The sequence below is a fragment of the Suricata suricatta genome, chromosome 4 (assembly GCF_006229205.1).
Source record: "Suricata suricatta isolate VVHF042 chromosome 4, meerkat_22Aug2017_6uvM2_HiC, whole genome shotgun sequence".
In the NCBI taxonomy this organism is placed as follows: domain Eukaryota; kingdom Metazoa; phylum Chordata; class Mammalia; order Carnivora; family Herpestidae; genus Suricata; species Suricata suricatta.
In genome coordinates, this window is record NC_043703.1 from 72714526 (window position 1) to 72732612 (window position 18087).

The 18087-nt window shown below is 44.7% G+C and overlaps 1 long non-coding RNA gene across 3 annotated transcripts in view; it reads right to left on the bottom strand.

The window, feature by feature from the left end:
• Positions 1-6280, bottom strand: part of LOC115290846 — a 9244-nt gene extending 2964 nt beyond the window's left edge. For 2 of the 3 annotated variants that reach the window (XR_003908255.1, XR_003908253.1), the window contains exons 1-2: positions 5667-6280; positions 5159-5344 (exon numbers count right to left, since the gene is read on the bottom strand). This is a non-coding gene — a long non-coding RNA (uncharacterized LOC115290846). The remainder of the gene's footprint in view (positions 1-5158; positions 5345-5666) is intronic. The other variant, XR_003908254.1, reaches the window with a different exon arrangement.
• Positions 6281-18087: the final 11807 nt, after the last annotated feature.

Consider the following 18087-nt stretch of genomic DNA (forward strand, 5'->3'; position numbering starts at 1 on the left):
TAAATGAAAGATTGCACACAAAGAACTCACATCTTTTCAAGCTTCAATAGTAAATATTCTGCTACTATATATTAAATACTGCATGGTTTGCCCAAGCTAAGATGAAACCACATCATGAATCAATTAGCATTTTGCATTTTCTTTCATTATCTACTCAAAGTCATGCCTACTGCACCTCTAAACATTTCATTAAATCCAACGATACAGCAAACACTCCCAAAATAAACTTAGATTGTATTGCAGTTTCACTTAACAGTATATAAAATGCTGTGTTGTGACAGGTATCAACTATCCCTTAGATACTGAATCAATTTTTCTTAAGCACTACTAACTGCTTGCTTTTCTTGAAGCTAGATTATTCTGGAAATTTCCTGTTAGACCTATGAGTGCAAACATATGGTATCTGTCTTTCTCTGCCTGACTTATTTCGCTTATGTGTATGCATTACTTTGAACCATACATCTAGTCTAGATCTCTTCTGAATTTTACTCTTGGATATTCAGTTTCCTTGTAGACACTCTACTAGAATGGACTGTACAAAAGTTAACCATGCACCAGCCCAAACTTATCTTTCCTTTCCATGCTTGCTCTTCCCTGCATCTGCCATCTGGAAAAATGTCACCACCAGCCATTGAGTCACCCAAGCTGGAATCCAGCTTGACTCTCTATCATTCTCTTAGGCAGCATGCGCAAACACATCGGGCTATGCTCCCTTAATATCTCTCATGACTCTCATGTCGATGTTACCCCACAGAACAAAACTCACTGTTTATCTTATCTGAGTGACGGCAAGAGTCTTATAATTGGCGTCTTAGCCTTCAATCTAGCTGCTACCACCCTTCAATCTTCTTCTAGAGTAATATTTATAAAACACCAAACTGAACCTGTTCATTACAGCACAAAACTATTCAATAGTTTCTCTTTGTTTATAGGAGGAAACTTGAGTGCCTGAGCATGTGGTCTGAGACCCTTCAACATTTTCATCTTCAGACATGCTCTTCTTGGAAACTTACATTTTGACCAACCACTTGCATTTCCTGGAACATGTCTAGCTATTTCCAGTTTGTGAGGTTTTGTTCTTTGGCTCTTGCTGCTTAGAATTGCTTTTCTCTCCTTTATTACTTGGCAAATAGCTACCTATCTTTTAAGATTTGGCTCAAATACCATCTAGACTGCTCTCCCTCCTCTGGTGAGAATCAACCTCTTTCTATTCTGCGTGCAGGCTCTAACACAGCACTTTCAGTGATGTGTTGCATTTATTTGCAAGTGCTTGCAGGAAGGGGTCATGTCTGATTCATCTTGATGTACCCAGCATAGTACCTGATAAGCCAAAGACTCTGATAATTTTTTGTCAGCTCTTTTTAAATATAATCTACATACAATGAAGTTCACCATTTTTAATTAAACAATTCAGTGAGTTTTGACCAGTGAATGCATACAGTTGTGCAGCATTATTACAATCATGATATAGAATATTTCCATCTCCCCAAAGTTTCCTTAAGTCCCTCTATATTCAATCCCCACATCCTACCCCCTGACTCTTGGCAGGTTTCTGTCTGATCTGCTTTCTATCACTATAGTTTTGTTTTTTGTAAAATTTCACATATGTGAAATCAATATGTAGCCTTTGTGTCCAGCTTCTTTCACTTAGTATAATATTTTAGTGATGCATCCATCCTAATGTGTATGTCTCTAGTTCATGCCTTTTTTCTTTCTGAATAGTGTTCTGCTGTATGGAGATGCAATAATTTTATAATTTGTTTCTTCTTTCCTAGGAGACTTATGTATATACATACACTTACATATATCTCAAATGTGGTTATCTAGTTTTTCCAATATCATTTGTTGAAAGACTATCCTTTCTCCATCAAATTGTCTTGTCAGTTTTATAAACATTCACATGGCCGTATATATATGTATACATATATACATATAGATAGATCTATTTGGGGATTTCATTTCATTGAACTACTTGCCTACCTTTACACTGATATGCTATCTTGATTGTGGTTGCTTCATAACCAGGGAATGTGAGTCCTCCAAGGCTGTACTTCTTTTTCAAAACTGTTTTGACAATTCAAGGTCCTTGGCATTTCCATGCAAATTTTAGAATCTGTTGATTTCTATAAAGAAGGCTGCTGGCATTTTGATTGGTAGTAAAGCTGCATTGAGTCCATGCATTCATTGGGAAAGAACCAATATATTTTTGTTGAATATGTGAACTCCTTCTACATACAAGATGCTTAAACCCATTCAATTTGTGTAGTCAATTTGTGTAGTGCTTTATCATTTACAAAGTCAATTCACGTGCATTGCATCATGTGATTCATCTAACAATCCTGTAAGGTCAAGAGGGAAATGCTGGGTTCACTCTGCAAATGGGAAGACTGGACTCAGGACACTTGACTCAGGTCCACCAGTAGGCGTATGGTGGTGTCAGATGGCCTGGTGTTTTCATTTCACATCCATAGTGTATTTGATGCTATGGATACCAATGTCGTGTATCTAAAATACTGACATGTAGGTCTAGGCAGAGAAGACTTGACAATACTGTAAATTCCACCCTACACTTTCGCTCTCTTACGTGGGTAAAGAAGTACCTTGAGACCCATCACCCCTGTTTTCACACCAGGTCTGGGGAGCTGGCTCCAACATTCTCATGTATTGCAATCAACTGGGGAGCTTTACAAATGCAGATGCCTAAGCCAACCCCCCCCCCAATTTTGATTCAGTTGTCTGGGGGGGAAAGCCTGCGTGCCAACAAGTCATAAGAGCCTCCCAGGTGATCCTAATACACAGCCAGGATTGAAAATTGCCGTTCTGGGGTTCTGGGAAGGAAGGAGCAAGGGTCAGAGGGAGATTTCTGAGAGTCAGGCAAGAAGTGGAAGGCCCATGTGTCACTGGCTTTAAGGGTCCCTGTGATGGGAAGGAAGGAAGACAAAAGAACTGATTGGAAGGTCTTGCCAAATTTCCTAAGCAGATTTCGGAAGAGATGCTAAAATTATGACAACTCCCCTTTGGGGAATTGACCCCCATTCCTTTAAAAATACTCTTGCCCTTACTGAATAAGAATTTAGACTCTCATGGAATCAGATGAATTCATCACAGGAACAGTTTGGGGATTATTTTGTCCCATTTTTGTATTTCACAGATAAGGAAACTGAAAGGTCTGGATACCAGTGACTGTCCACCTAGTACGAGCAAAGTCAAAACTGGAATTCAGAGCCCTGGCTCCCAGAGGGGGCTCTTTCCACTTCTCTGGGCAGCCTAAGCCACTGGCTTATGGGATGCAAGGCTTAATTTTCCAGTTCACAGGCCATTCCCACCACTGGCTCCCAAGTCTTAGAGCATCAGAATCATGACTTTAGAATACAGATTCCTTGTGTGCAGCCGGGAGCCCAAATCTTGGGTTGGGGACTAGGAGTTGGATTCAAACCATTCAGTTCTTTTCCCTTGCTCCCTCTTGGTCCCATTCTGTTTAATGTTTGTGAACTCCATAGTCTGGACAGGTATGCCACTAGAGTCCTTGGCAATTCCTAGATCCAGTGATTATTTGTGAGTTTTACAAATTATCCCTTGCATAATTAGGAGTGAACAACACAAGATTTATAGCCTTATGCAACCTAGACTTTCTCTCATTTCCATGAGCTAGAATACAGACTGAACACAGCAATCATTTTAAGGCCACAAAAAAGATAACACCAAGACCAGAGTTTTGGGCAACAACAGAGAAGCAGGATCTGGCCCAGTGCCCTTGTGTCTGCTCTGGAGGGCAGCGGGGGCTCAGGGCAGGCTCAGGGCGCTGCTCCCATCCCCCCATCCCCACCCCTGTGGGTCCATCTGAGACTGGGCTGAAATCCCTGCCCTGCTGCCGCTCCGGGTGCCATCCCTGGGCACTCCTCTGACCTTATCTGCAGAAGGGAGAGCTTCTAACTACTTTACGTGATGCCACAAAACTTCAATGAGTCAGCACTTGTGAAGCTCCCTGAGCGGCATGCGGACACAAAGCTTGAGCTGGAGACACAAACTGTCATCAGTCATAGTATTTATGAGTGCTGGGTCCCCTGGTCTCTGCACTCTCTGCATGTCCCCAGAAATTCCTATGCAGGGAATGGTCAGCTCTCTGCTTCCCTGACCCCCCTACCTTGCTTTCCACTTCCCATTTGGAGGCCTCACTGAACCCTCTCTCTTCCTTTTTTTTTTTTTAAAGCTTATTTGTATTTATTTTGAGAGAGAGCGAGAGAGCAGGTTAGGGACAAGAGAGAGGAAAAGAGAAAGAATCTCAATCTGACTGTACAGAGCCAGATGTAAGGCTCGAACTCACGAACTGTGAGATAATGATCTGAGCTGAAACCAAGAGTTGATGCCTAACCAACTGAACCACCCAGGTGCCTTCCCACTCCCCACTTCCTTCTTGATTCACTCCCTCAGATCAACAGTCCTCAACCCTTGTGCACATCTGACTAACTTGGGGAGCATTTTCAAATGCCCAGTGGGAAGCCTTGGGCCTCCCCATCTTACAGCGGAGGCCAGAATCTGGGGAGGAGAGTGAGTGCCAGGCATTGTGAGTTCAACCCTGCTTTGTGGGCAATTAGATTGTTCAGCTGGGGTGAGAACCACTGCTTCCGATTTACGATTCCTGGGAATCCCTTGAGGGTACAGAGAGACCGTGTGCCCAGGTACCTCTGGCTTCTAAGCTCCTGTTTCCAGACCCAGGAGGGAACTTTGGTCTCACCTTCCTGAGTGCGTGTACACACACACACACATCACTGGGGTGGTGGGAAGCCAGAGAAGAGGTTTAAATTCCATCCTACTGAACTAAGCCTGGAGCCTCTGGAAATTCAAACAGGCCAGCCCCGACCTTCAGCAGCCATCACAGGGTCCTTGCTTCCTGCCCTTGAAAATGCCTGGCTAAGAGCCTCTGGGTTTGCATGTCATGGAAGTAGAAGAATGACACCCGGTCCAATCCGGGCCTGACCACCCCCGCCCCAAGAGGCAGGTTTGTCCACCCACGGATTGCTCACAGTCTGGCAGCCAGGCAAAGTGTGCAAACAAGTCCAATCCACGCTGGTGGTGTAGACCACAGGATGCTGCCCTGGGAGGCAGGGGTGGGGAAGGAGGGCAAACTAGAGGTAACCAGAAGTGGTTTAAAGCTTACCCAGGACTTTTCAAGGTCCAGAGGAAGGGTTGAGGGGTGAGCAGGCTGGGCGAACCGACTGTGTGTGAAAGGAAGCTTCCCGAGGGGGTCTGGTGCGCTCAGGGCCACTGCCGTCGCTGCCTTGACCGGCCTGGCTTGGAAGCCATCCCTTTGTACTGTCAGGCTCCATCGAACCAACCAGACCTGCTGGAAAGTCTGTGACGTTCAAGAATGCTGTGTCTGATCTTGCATTTCCTCAGAAAGCCAAGCCAATGAGTGGTTTAATGAGAACCCAGAGCACCCAGGACACGGTGGGTGGGAGAAGGCCGAGAACGCAGGACTTGGGCGGGGGGGCGGGTTGAGAGCCTGGGACACAACGTGAACTGAGCATTTCAATCTCTAATTTGAGGCACTGGATCTTGCCCGGTGACCCCGAGGGTCACACGAAAGGGTTCTCTCCGTGACCCAGTTTGCCCACAGAGGAGATGATCTGGATGCCTGAGTGGCTGGAAATACCCTCGTTATTTACCTACTTGTCACCTTCAGACAGCACAACATCACCCCCAGAGGGCGGTCCACATACTCCCTTTATTCCCCCAGGAACTTCGAGGCGGTGTTTGTCTCAGCGTTCTGGAAGCCGTCATTCCACAACTGTGTCCTGGTCTGTAAGAATCCGAGTGGAGATCTGACGCTGGGCCTCTGGCCCCTGCTCCGCAGAAGTTCCCCCACCCCCGCGTCTCAGGGGCTCAGCAATGACACCCACCGCACTCTTCCCCTTTCCTGGGCTGGGGTTCAAGGAGAGCTTTGGAGGAGGCTGTGGAATGAGAGGCTGACACGAAAGAGGAATCGGGATTCCTGGAGCCCTGGCTTCCGACTTAGTGAGGTCCTCACTTCAGCCTTTTTGCAGGAGCCTGGGACCCCACTTCCAAGGTCGCCTCTAGTCTGAATGTCACAAAGCTCTTAGAACTGCCTTACCACCGTCAACCATAAAAATAAAATGGCCAGATAGTTAACCAGCAGAGATGAGATTATTCAGGAATAGCAGAGAAATTGCAATTCAGGACACACAACCCAGGGCAAACCACCCGCATGTCCGAGAACAAATGAGGAGACTGTCTTTTCAGACAGGAAAGGAGGGCGTTAGGCAGGGTTGTTCCAAATAAAAGTTCTTAGAGGAGAGCTAGAGTTCTGGTTGTGGCGGCTTCTCATTGGCTGAGATGTGGAAGCTTTTCATTGGCTGACTTGTGGCAGCTTCTCATTGGCTGAGTTGTGGCCGCTTCTCAGGGGCTTGGGTTGTGGCATTTTCTTATTGACTGGGTTGAGGAGGCTTTTCATTGGCTGGGTTGTTGCCAGGCAAGAAGAAAACCCTTCTTTGGCCTCGGCTTGTGTAGTAAGATTCACCCTCCCTGCATTGCTTCCCAACTCCATATGGAAATAGGCTTTCTTTATTCATCTCACACCTCCTGGATACGGGCTGCTGGCTAATGGGAATCAGTGGGGGTAGAGGGACCCAGGCCCTGGGTTTGGCATTGCCTGGTGGCCTTGCTCCCTGAGGAAGGACCATGCTCCTTCCCTTATCTCATGCCCAGTCTGGGGGACCCTGACCTTCACTTCGTGCCCCTGCACCTTCCCTGGGAAGGCCCAAGCCTGGGAGCAGGACAGGCGCAGGCGTGTGTGGCTGAGGGTCCGTATAGTTTGGGGGTGTGGGCCTCGGGTCACGGAGGCCTTGGGGCCATGTGTGGAGCCGCCTTCTGCCGCTGAGCACAGCTCTGCCACAGATCTGGTGAGTTCTCTCTGCACATTGGACGGCTCTCAAGGCAGAGGGCGCCTGACTCTGCGCGGGGCCCTGAGTGGATCCCAGGGGGCGGAGGCCACCCTGACCCCTTGCCCCAGGGCAGCGCCGCTCTCCCATCATTTTGTCCAGGGACACTAGCATTTTTGGGGCCAGGAGACCCTTCTGCAGAGGGATTGTGGGAATGTGCCACAGCCTCTGTTTAAGCGCTGTGTATGCCTCACTCTCTTCCTCGGCCGACCCTGTGGCCATCATTCAGGGAACCCCACTGATTGGACCTCCGGACTTGTTCATTTTCTTGTGGTAAAATGCATAAGATTTATCATCAGCCATTTCTAAATGTGCAGTTCAGGGACGTTAAGGACATTCTTCTTGTTACACAACTATCATCACCATCCACGTCCACATAATCTTACCAAAATAAAACTGTTTACATTTAACACCAACACCGGCTGCCCCCTCCTTCCCCCAGCCCCTGGCAACCACCCTTGTGCTTTTCTCTATAAATTTGATTTATAAAACAAGAAATAAAACTAACTTGCATAAATATTTTGTAAATGAAATTTAAAGGATGATGGTGGTCATTGAGTACAGTTCTTTCCTAAAGGAGAGGAAGCGTGGCAGCGGCTGGGCCCTTCCCCTTCCTCTGGGGGAGCTCCGGGTGCTGCGACAGAAAGCTGCTCACTCCTTAACCTGAGCACAGCAAAGCTGGCAGGGTCCTCAGAGCCGAGCTGAAGACCATGCCTGTCACAGGGCGCCCAGAGACAGAGGACAGAGTGCTGTCATCAGGCCAGAGCCCATGGTTGTTGACTCGCCTTCTCGACTTCCCTACGGATGTGCTTCTGGAACTTTCAGAGTGCTCAGAAATCAGCCGGTGACCTTGCTGAAAGGCTCTGTGTTTAGCGCAAACTCAAGATGATAGAGGTGTGCTGGCCCAGGGCCCCAACTTGGAGAAGCAAGGCCCCCTTCCACCTGAGGATGCTTGATACCCAGGCCGGGCAGAAGCTCTCTGAGGTTGAAAAAGTCCTGGGCCAACTCCTTTTTATTTTTTAAATCACTCGATATATTAAAACTAATAAAGAGATGTCAAAGCAGTTACAGAAATGTTGATATATTTAAATGTTCACAGTTTAATAAATTCATGACTTTATGATGCCGGCACAGATACAATGTAGTATGAGTGTGCCCTGGAGCACCATGAGTGTGTGGTGGGGGATGGGACATAATTTTCAGGTTGTGGGATGAACATATTACACTCTTGTCAGTTTTCTCTGGGACTGAGTATGTGACAAATGATGTTGAAGGGTCTGACATGGGGGCTTCTTGAACATGAGGTGGGCTGGTGGTCCCGCAGGCTCCCATGCACAGAACTTTGATAGAAGTCCGGAGATGGGGAGACCTGGCCTCTCCTGCAGAGGCCGCTGTCCTTGTCCTGATTCAGGGACTGCCTCTTTCCAGATGATTGTACCAAGGAGTGTCTCATTCCTCCAGGAAATTCTTAACCCTGTTTCATCCAAAGAGGTGTGGGCCCACTCTGTGGCCTTATCTGGCTGCACGGCAGCCCGCGTCACAGAGATTCATGCGGAACACACCAGGAAGGGCACTTCGTGATGTGGGGAGCCAAGTGACAGATCCTGTCACTCTCCAGAGTGGGATGTGGGCCCTCTCGTGCAGGACTCCTTTTAAGGAATCTCAGAAGCTGAGACTAGCTGCTCTAAGACTTCCCAGACCTTGAGGTGAGCTTGTTTCCTGAAGCCCCCGTGTTTACAGATGGGATGACTTTGAAATACAAAAATTCTAACTTCAGGAAAGGACTTCTAACAATACTTCTTTGAATAAGAAGCCAGTTTAGCTTACTTATTATTAGACTTGCAACCCAGCCCACCTTTGTCCACCCACCTACCCCACAGACCTGTATGCTTATTCTCGTTGATCCTTGGAACCTGGTTCGGTGTTCGGCTGGCACACAGTAGGCTTCAGTGAACGAGTGAATGAAGTTTTAGGAGCAGTCCTATTCGGCTCTAATGTCACAGCTGTGTCAGCAATGGCCCTGTGATCCCTAGTTGACAGTGCCTTCTGAAGCAGTGCAGGCATGTCAAGATTCAGTGGGCCAGGTCACCTCTCTTAGTCAAGACTCCAGTAGGGTATCTGTCCTCCCTGACACACCTGGTCCTGTCATTTTGTTCAGTGGTGGTATCTGTTTCAGTGAGTCATCTAAGCCACAGCACTGGGTAAGTTATCCTCTGTGGGCATGGGAGCCCCGTGCCGTCCACCCCAGGGCACTGTGGTTGCTGTGAAGGTCTGCCTTCACCTAGGTCACATATACCATCGGCATTGTCCCCTCATGATTGTCCCCCCTGGCCGGGACAATTACAGCTACCTCAAGGGTCCCCATTTGGAAGCATTCAGCATCGCCTGGCCATCCAATTTCCCGGGCCGGCTGTGCAGATTCCTTAGTAAACAGGTTGGCATGACACCAAAGCCTTTCAGCCTTTAAAGCCACTTTCTCCCAAGTCAGAACTCAGTGGCGGCTCACCTGGTGTGTGACTGGCCTGTAGACCACAGCTTCCTCTCGTCTCGTCTCTGAGGCTGGTAAACAAATCAGCACTTTCTGGTGGACCGAGAAAGCGGGCCTCTGTCTAAGGATAAGAGCATCATTTAGACATAATCAAGGATGCGGAAGAGACTTGGTCGTGGACAAAGACAGAGCATTTCTAAACTAGCCATTGCTCTCCGAATGTGGGAGACTCTCTCCCCACAAGGCTGGGATTGTTCAGCTCTCAAAGAAATCAATTAGCTTGGGAATGAGTGAGAAAGGGCTTTGTGATCAGAGGCCTTGCTTGCAATGCACCACCAAGAAATCAATGTTACTTCTTTCTCAGGGAAGGGCCACTTGCATAAACTCTTCAGGGCATGAAATAAACACAGAAGTCAAATGATGAAAAAAGAAAACTGATAAAAACAAAGGCGTGTGAACATTTTAATCCTCAGAAAGTTAATTTGTTGATGTAGTTTTATCTCCAACTGCTACATGATAAATGGCAATCAAAAGTTCATGAAAGAATATGTTCCTATAGAAAAGAAGCATATCAGTAAATAATTAGTAGGTAGAAGAGGGAGCTATGGATGAGGAATCCCAGACCCAGCTTGTCCGGTGTATCAGTGAGTCTTTTTCCTTGCAAATAGCACAAATAATCAACTCAAAATGGCTAAAAGAGCAAGGGCATTTCTTTTCTTTTTTTTAAGTATTATTTTTGAGAGAGAGAGGTGGGTAGGGACAGAGAGAGAAGAGGACAGAGGATCTGAAGTGGGCTCTGAGCTGTCAGCACAGAGCCAGATGCAGGGCTTGAACTCACAAACTGTGAGATCATAACCTGAGCTGAAGTCGAACGATAACTGACTGAGCCACCCAGGCGCCCCGACGACATTTATTTTCTATGCAACTGGAAAGTCCAGAGGGAACCGGCTTCCAGGCTGGTAGGTCAACACCTAGCCCCAACTTCTAGGGGTCTTCCCTCTGCCACCCTCTATATCGGCTTCGTCCCAGCATTGCTGCTCCCCTTCCCGCCTCCCTCTGCTGACTTACTGGCGCAGCATGGGTTCGCTAATTCACTGTGGAGGTAAAGACGGGAGCTGTAGGGCACAGGGGCCTGAATTGCACCCCAGCCTGCCCGAGAGCTGTGCGTATTGGGCAAGAGGCAATCCTCTTAAGCACCAGCCTCCTCGTGTGGAAAATGAGAATAATAGTAATAATGTCTGTGTCCTAAGATGGTAGTGAGGAGTAAGACAGATGGTGAGATGGGGCTGACATATAGAAAGCACTTCGTAAATTTAAGAACTCACCCCTGTCTTTATGGGACTTATTACACGGTCACAGGGGTTAGGCACCGAGCCCACTTACGGAGATAGGAGTTAGTGAGATGACACTCAATCGAGTTGGCGGTTAGGACACAGTGTGGCAGGATTCCTGCCCTGATACCCCTACTCCCGTGATAGGAGCAAGACTGGGGACATGTTGGCCTGGCACCTGGTAGGCGACAGAGAGGTAGGCAGGAAAAATGGGGAGGATGGTGACCCTGGTCTCCAGGTCACTTCAAGTTCTCTATGGAAAGCACAGAGTTGGTTGCATGTTTCCATTTCCATTCGAATACTCTGGCATCATGGACTTGAAAGGAAGGAAGGAAGAAGGTTGTTAATGCAAAGGGAGAATACTCTTTTTTTTTTTTTTTTTTTTTTTTGGTAATGCAAGAAACCCAACATGTTCCAGGGTCTGGAGAGCACCAGTGTGGTCCAGAGCTATGTGAGAGGGCAGGAGTTGGTGAAGTTATGTTCCTACTTATTTCTTTTTGGACAGTGGTAGGGCAAGTACATAACTGTGCTTAAGATATCAAAAATTGAAATGGCTAAGGAACTTCTCCCAAGAAAAGGAAAAGCAGTCCAAGCCTACTTAAAATAACCCTTAAAGTTAAGACTTTTGACTTCTTTGAATTTTTAGTGGCACGCTACTACATCCTTGTGCCAATCCCTCTCCCGTTCTGCTTCGGGTGGGCATTGAGGGAAGGTCAACTAGAACCTGTAGCCCTAAACATGGCCTTCCCAGATGAAGTAGTTTCACCTACATTTAACCATCAAGAGACTTCTCTGCCAGCTGCCGTTTCAGTGGGGAGGTGGGTAAGGCCAGTGACAGTCACAGAGGGTGGGCAGGTAATGTTGGTAGAAAGGGGGTGTTGTGAGCTCACTTGAGTCTCATCCCAGACCCTCAAGAAGATGCAGCTCACCCATGCAGATGGGTACTGGGACTCTGGAAAGGTACCAGCCTAGCCTGGACACTAACCCAGCAGCCCCGAGCCCACCTGTTTGGATCTGGTCCTCCCACTGTCCTTGAGCCACAGAGAACCAGACTGCTTTGCTCCAGTGCTGTCCCAAGAGCCCAGCTGAGGTCAGAAGTCAGTCCAGTTCTCTGTCTTCCACACTTCTTCTCCAGAACATGCCGTTTCCTCAGGCAAGGAACTAATGGCCCATTTTTAGTCTGACTCTAAACCACACATCATCGTTTGGTATAAAGTACAGTGAAAGGAATCAAGTTGTAAAGGAAAGACAAAGACCACCGGGCATCTCTTCAAGTTGGCTTGGTGATTACTAGATGAGAGAGGGTGCTGGAAACACTTTGGTTCCAGGAGTACTTACCCTTAAGAATGGAAAAAGAAAAGCTTGCAGGAAATGACATCTGTTGAGTGAATAATGTTTTTAAAAAAATATCTCTTTGGGGAGCCCAGGTGACTCAGTCGGTGAAGTGTCCAACTTTGGCTCATGATCTCACATCCAGTTTGTGGGTTTGAGCCCCACCTTGGGCTCTGCGCTGACAGCTCTCTCTGCCTCTCCTGCTCGCACTCGTGACTCTCTCTCTCTCTCGAAAATAAACAAACATTTTAAAAAAAATTTAATCCCTCCTTAAGGATGCTTGACTTAGCATGCATGAAACGTAAAAGTGTGGGTGAGGAGGAACTGAGTTGTGGGGCTGGTCAAGCTCTGGTTAGTATCAAGGGTCTGGCTGGTCGAGAAAGCATTGTTCTGGAAAGGGAAGCAAGTGTGTTCTTTAGGGATAGGAATGTGCTGGGAGAAATTCCTTTTAAGCCAGGGTATAAAGAAGTTGCCGGAGCAAGCACTCTTGACCTCCCCATTGCATCAGCCTCAAAGGCAGGGAGCGCTCTAATTTCCCTCAGAGCAGCAGAGTCCTCTGTGGACGGAAGCAGCTGTTTTTCTGTGTCAAAAAAGAAGGAAGAAAGAGAAAAATCACTGATTGAAAGAGGGCAGTGAATATTTTCACAGTGCGGGAAGGGTGTTTTCAGCACATCTGGGCAGGATTCTAAACTTACCAACTGCTTAATGTAAGATTCTCATGCCTCCTAGGGATGTTTTATTGTGTTACTTCCAAGGCTTTTTTTTTTTTTTTATCATTTTGTTTCCAATTTGTATCCTTGGGGACAGAACAAAAATGCTTTTCTGAATCCTAGGAAATGCGTCAAGCTGGGCACAATTTGATATTAACGGAGGATATTCAGAACACTTTTTCATGGATTCTAAAACAGGATCCAAAGTGGCAAACGTTATTTTTTCCCCCTAATTTAATAGTGACAGAATAAGTTAAGTTATTAAAGATCTGACACCCACCAGGATTCCACAGTACTGAGGTAAATTAAATTACTCTTTCTAAATAATACAGCAGGAGGAAATGAAAGCATTATTGTTACTATGCTAAGAACAAATGAAGAAAATACGTTTAGTTTTATGTAGAAATTCACTCCTTAAGACTTCTTTTTTTTAGGTCAATGTGATCAAAGGGATTCATTACTGTAGATTTCTTCATAGATACAACCATTTGCCATGGAAAGTGCCTCCCAAGCACGTGTGGCTTAGGGGAATACCTGAAATCTGGGAGGTCAGGATGGTGACGTTAAAGGTAACAATTACCTCTGAAAAATTCAGGTCTTCCAAAATCTCAGAGAAAATAACCTGATAATATGAAAAGAAAATGAACACACTCCCCTACCTCAAACCTTTGTTAATGAATATTGTAATACCTTAACTGGTAATGTGGGCTCTGGTGGCATATTCAGAAAATGGATGAACACCATCTTCTAGTATTTGGTCCTCCGAATTAATTTCTACTCCCCGCCAAGGGAAAATACTTGGAAATATAGTCAAGAGTGCTGATGATATTACTACTTAGGAAGAAAGTGATGGTGAAAATTACTGTTTATGCCCAAATATAAAGTGGGATTGTCTTTCAATATTATCACTCAAAAGAGAAGGAATCATCTGTTAAGCAACATCTTATAAAGATTTTGCGACAAAGACCTTCATCAACAGATGAATGGATAAAGATGCGGTATATAATGGGATGTCATTTGGCCATAAAAAAGAAAGATCTTACCATTTGCAACAACATGGATGGACCTAGAGGGTATTATGCTAAGTGAAGTAAGTCAGTTAGAGAAAGAGAAATACCATATATGATTTCACTTATATAGAGAAACTAAAAAACAGAACAAAGCAAAACAAACAAAAAAGCAGAAACAGACCTATAAATACAGAACACAAACTGATGGCTGCCCGAGGCGGGGTGGGGGGGTGGGGGGGTGGGGATTGGGCGAAATGAGTGAAGGGGAGTGGGAGGTACGGCCTTCCAGTGATGGACTGAATAAGTCAGGAAGATGAAATGCACAGCACAGGGAATATAGTCTATGATGTTGTACTAGTGTTGCACATAGCACATGGTTACACTTGCAGCTACGCTTCTAAGTGTGGCATAAAGTGTACCATGGTCAAGTCACTATGTCTAACAATGGAAACTAATGTGACGTTGTGTGTTAACTAAATTCAATTTAGTTAAATTCTAAACTAAATAGAATTGCCAGATTTAGCCAATAAAAGTCTATTTTTATTTCAGCTGAACATTTTGTATGACCAGTTAAATTTGAGTAACAGACAAATACTTTTTTTTTTTTTTTGGTAATGCCTGTATGTTCCATACAGTATTTGGGGCATTTTATACTAAAATTTATTCACTGTTTATCTGAAATTCAAATTTAAGTGGACACCCTGTATTTTTTATCTTGCCACTCTAGTCTAAAATGATCTTTAAAATGCTAGTTTGGGGCACCTGGGTGGCTCAGTCGGTTGAGTGTCCAACTTCAGCTCAGGTCATGATCTCGTGGTCTGTGAGTTTGAGCCCCGCGTCGGGCTCTGTGCTGACAGCTTAGAGCCTGGAACCTGCTTCAGATTCTGTCTCCCTCTCTCTCTGCCCCTCTTCCACTCATGCTCTTTCTGTCTCAATAATAAATAAACATAAAAAATGTTTTTAAATGCTAGTTTGGGATGATTATAGAGGTCACCTGATGGAATGGATTTTTAAAACCAGAGAAAAAGCAATTGACCAGGTTTAGTATTTAGTGATGATCTTTGGGGGTCTGACACACCCAGTTATACTTATTGGACATATTGTAAATACACCTTAGAAAAATCACTGACAAAAGCCACAAAGTGTTTTGCATGTGGTGATTGCTGATGAAAACAAACAAACAAATAAACAAAAACAAGCACCAGACAAGCCATTTCCTGTAATGTGAATGGAAATTTGTAGCCTGGGTAAAATTTCCAGTGAGAGCGACATATATAAAGAAGAAAAAAAAATGCTGTATCTCATATAAGTTCAAGTGACATAAAAATGACATTTTAGAGAACTTAGAAAGGAAATATAGTAATGACAAAATTGCTCAAGTCAAAGATATCTATGAGAGAATGAATAAAATTATTTTATTCTAGTGACTGAGAAAAGGCAATATTCTAAAATAATATGTTAGTTTATGTAATGTGTGGTTTTATATATTTGTAACTCCACTGAACTTTATATGTAAGGGTTCCATCTCAAAGGATATTTGTGTCTGTCTGTCTATTCTGTCTATCTATCTTTTATCTATCTATCTATAATCTATCTACTATCTATCTATATCTACCTATCTACTATTTGTATCTAGGTATCTATCTCTATCATCTACTTATCTATCTATCTAAACTTTTCTTCTTTTTTTCATCTTCTCATTGGGAAAACAGAGGATCACATACACCAGATGGCCAAGCCAGATGTCTGGACATGCACACAGGTTTTAGGAGAATGTGCTGTCTTATTAGTATGAAACTCATATCACAATGCTAATAAATTTTGTGAATCTGCTCATTGTTTTATCCTTCTACCAAACTGTCTCCAGCTTTGACTACTGTTCCCAAACATGATGGAACAGAAAAACCAGATTTGCACCTCCTCCTTAAACAAATGTTTACAATTTAAGTTTATTTATTTATTTTTAATATAGCCCAATTGGCTTACATACAACACCCAGTGCTCATCCCAACAAGTGCCCTTCTCAATGCCCATTAGGCTTATTTATTTTGAGAGAGCAAGAGAGAGCAGAGGAGCGACAGAGAGAGAGGGAGAGAGAGAATCCCAAGCAGGCTTCATGCTGTTATCACAGAGCCCGATGCAGGGCTCGAACTCACAAACAATTAGACACCCCTCCTCCTTAAACAATTTGAAAATTGGACCAAATATATATAAAAATTGTTTTTCAGACATCAGATAATAGGCAGCATAAAACGAGTTTTACTCTTGGGTGAGCTTACTGCTTGAAGGCAGTTTCTGACACAAGGAAGGAAAATCCAAATAAAGACAACTGGTCTCGGTGTGTGTTGAGCAGGCGGAGGCTGCACTGTAGAGCAGCTAAGGTGGTGAGGGGCGCCTGGGTGGCTCAGTGGGATGAGTATCTGACTCTTGATTTCAGCTCAGGTCTTGGTCCCAGGGTCGTGGTTTGAGTCCCACATCAGGCTCTATGCTGACCATGGAGCCAGCTTGGGATTCTCTCCTGCAACCCTCCCTCTGCCTCCTTCCACTCTCTCATGTTCTCTTTCTAAAATGAAATGAAATAAAATAAAATAAAATAAAATACACTTAGGAGCTAAGATGGCCAGAATTTAAGGGCCATGTACTGGAGCAGGGGACCACACAGAGAAAGAGGGAGCTTGGGAGATCTGTAGAGGAGTCCTTTCAAATCTTTTGCTGAGCACCGATCTGGGCATGCACGAGCAGACTTTACCTGAGGTCAGAGGAAACCACTGCCAGGAGCTCACGCGGGGCTGAGAATAGTCTGTCTTCCGACCAATCGGGCTGGTTGCTGAGGCATTTGGCAGAATTCTCAGAAGGACATTTCTTTACTATCACTACTTAGTTAGCCCTAGGCCCAGTTCTGGACCTGAGCTTCAAAGCAAGCGTCAAAAGGATCCAGTTAATTTAATAGTTTGCCAAAACAAAATTCAACACTAAATAAATACAACGAGCCTAGTAACCAACAAAGCAAAATTCACAACACCCAGCATCCACTAAGAAAAAAATTACCAGGTTAAGAAATAAAAATAAATTTAAAAAAAAAACACCCTCATTTATATTTGCATCAAAAGGAATAAAATATCCATGAATAAATTTAACTGAGGAAAAGAGAAAGACCTATACACTGGAAACTATAATGTTGATGAAAGAAATTGAAGACAACACAAATAAATGGAGAGATATTCCGTATTGATTAAATGGAAGAATTAATAGTTAAAATAGCCAAACTACCCAAGCTGTCTACAGATTTAACACAATCCCTACCAAATTCCAGTGGCACTTTTCTCAGAAATAGAAAAGACAATACTAAAATTTGTATAGAACGGCAAAAGACCCCCAAAAGCAATATGTTCCTGAGGAAAAAAAACACAATAGAAACGGCATCATCACACATCCATGATTTCAGTCCACACTACAGACTCAGAGTAAAACAGCTAAGGCGCTGGGGGGAGAAGGGGACCACAGGGTAAGTCCAGTATAATTTGGTATTAGGAAAAGTCATTGATGACATCAGAGAAAATGGCTAGTTATCTATTTTTGCCTACATACAGATACTTTTCACCAATGAAGAAACTCCACTGAGAAAGCGATTACTGCCCATTGAGCCGATTTTAGGCCAGGATCAGTTTTTACACCCATTAGCACTGGGGAGTATGCTTTCAACAGACATTATCAGTGACTAGTAAAATACAAATTCTTTTTGCGCTTTGCAACTTAAATAGAAAAACACACCTAAGAAATGAGTTTGTTTGTAAGCAAGATGGTCCTCCCTGGCCGTCCACAAGCTTACCGATCTCATCTCTGGCCATTGGTGCCCAGGACATGTTTTGTGCTCAGGCGACGCCACTGTGGGTGACCATCCTAGACTTACTCCTTTTCTCTGGGCTGTGGGCGCTGAAGTAATCTGACTTTACCACACAGCCGACCGACTTTGCAGGGCATAATCTCTCCAAACTATTTTGTCTCATTTGTACAATGGGGAAAATAATACTTCATTCCCCAAATGGTAGGCAGGCAGTGTTATTTTAGGGTCAGGCTGAGCTAACAAAGTTAACTGTGCAAGTCTGAATAGTGAAGAAGATTGCTTTACATAGCACCTTTCAGCATTTCTGGGATTCACCCAAAGCATCATAGTTATTGCTACAATTCTTTTTCTTTCTTTAAGCTTTTTTTTAATGCCTTTTTATTTTTGAGAGAGCACAAGCAGGGGAGGGGCAG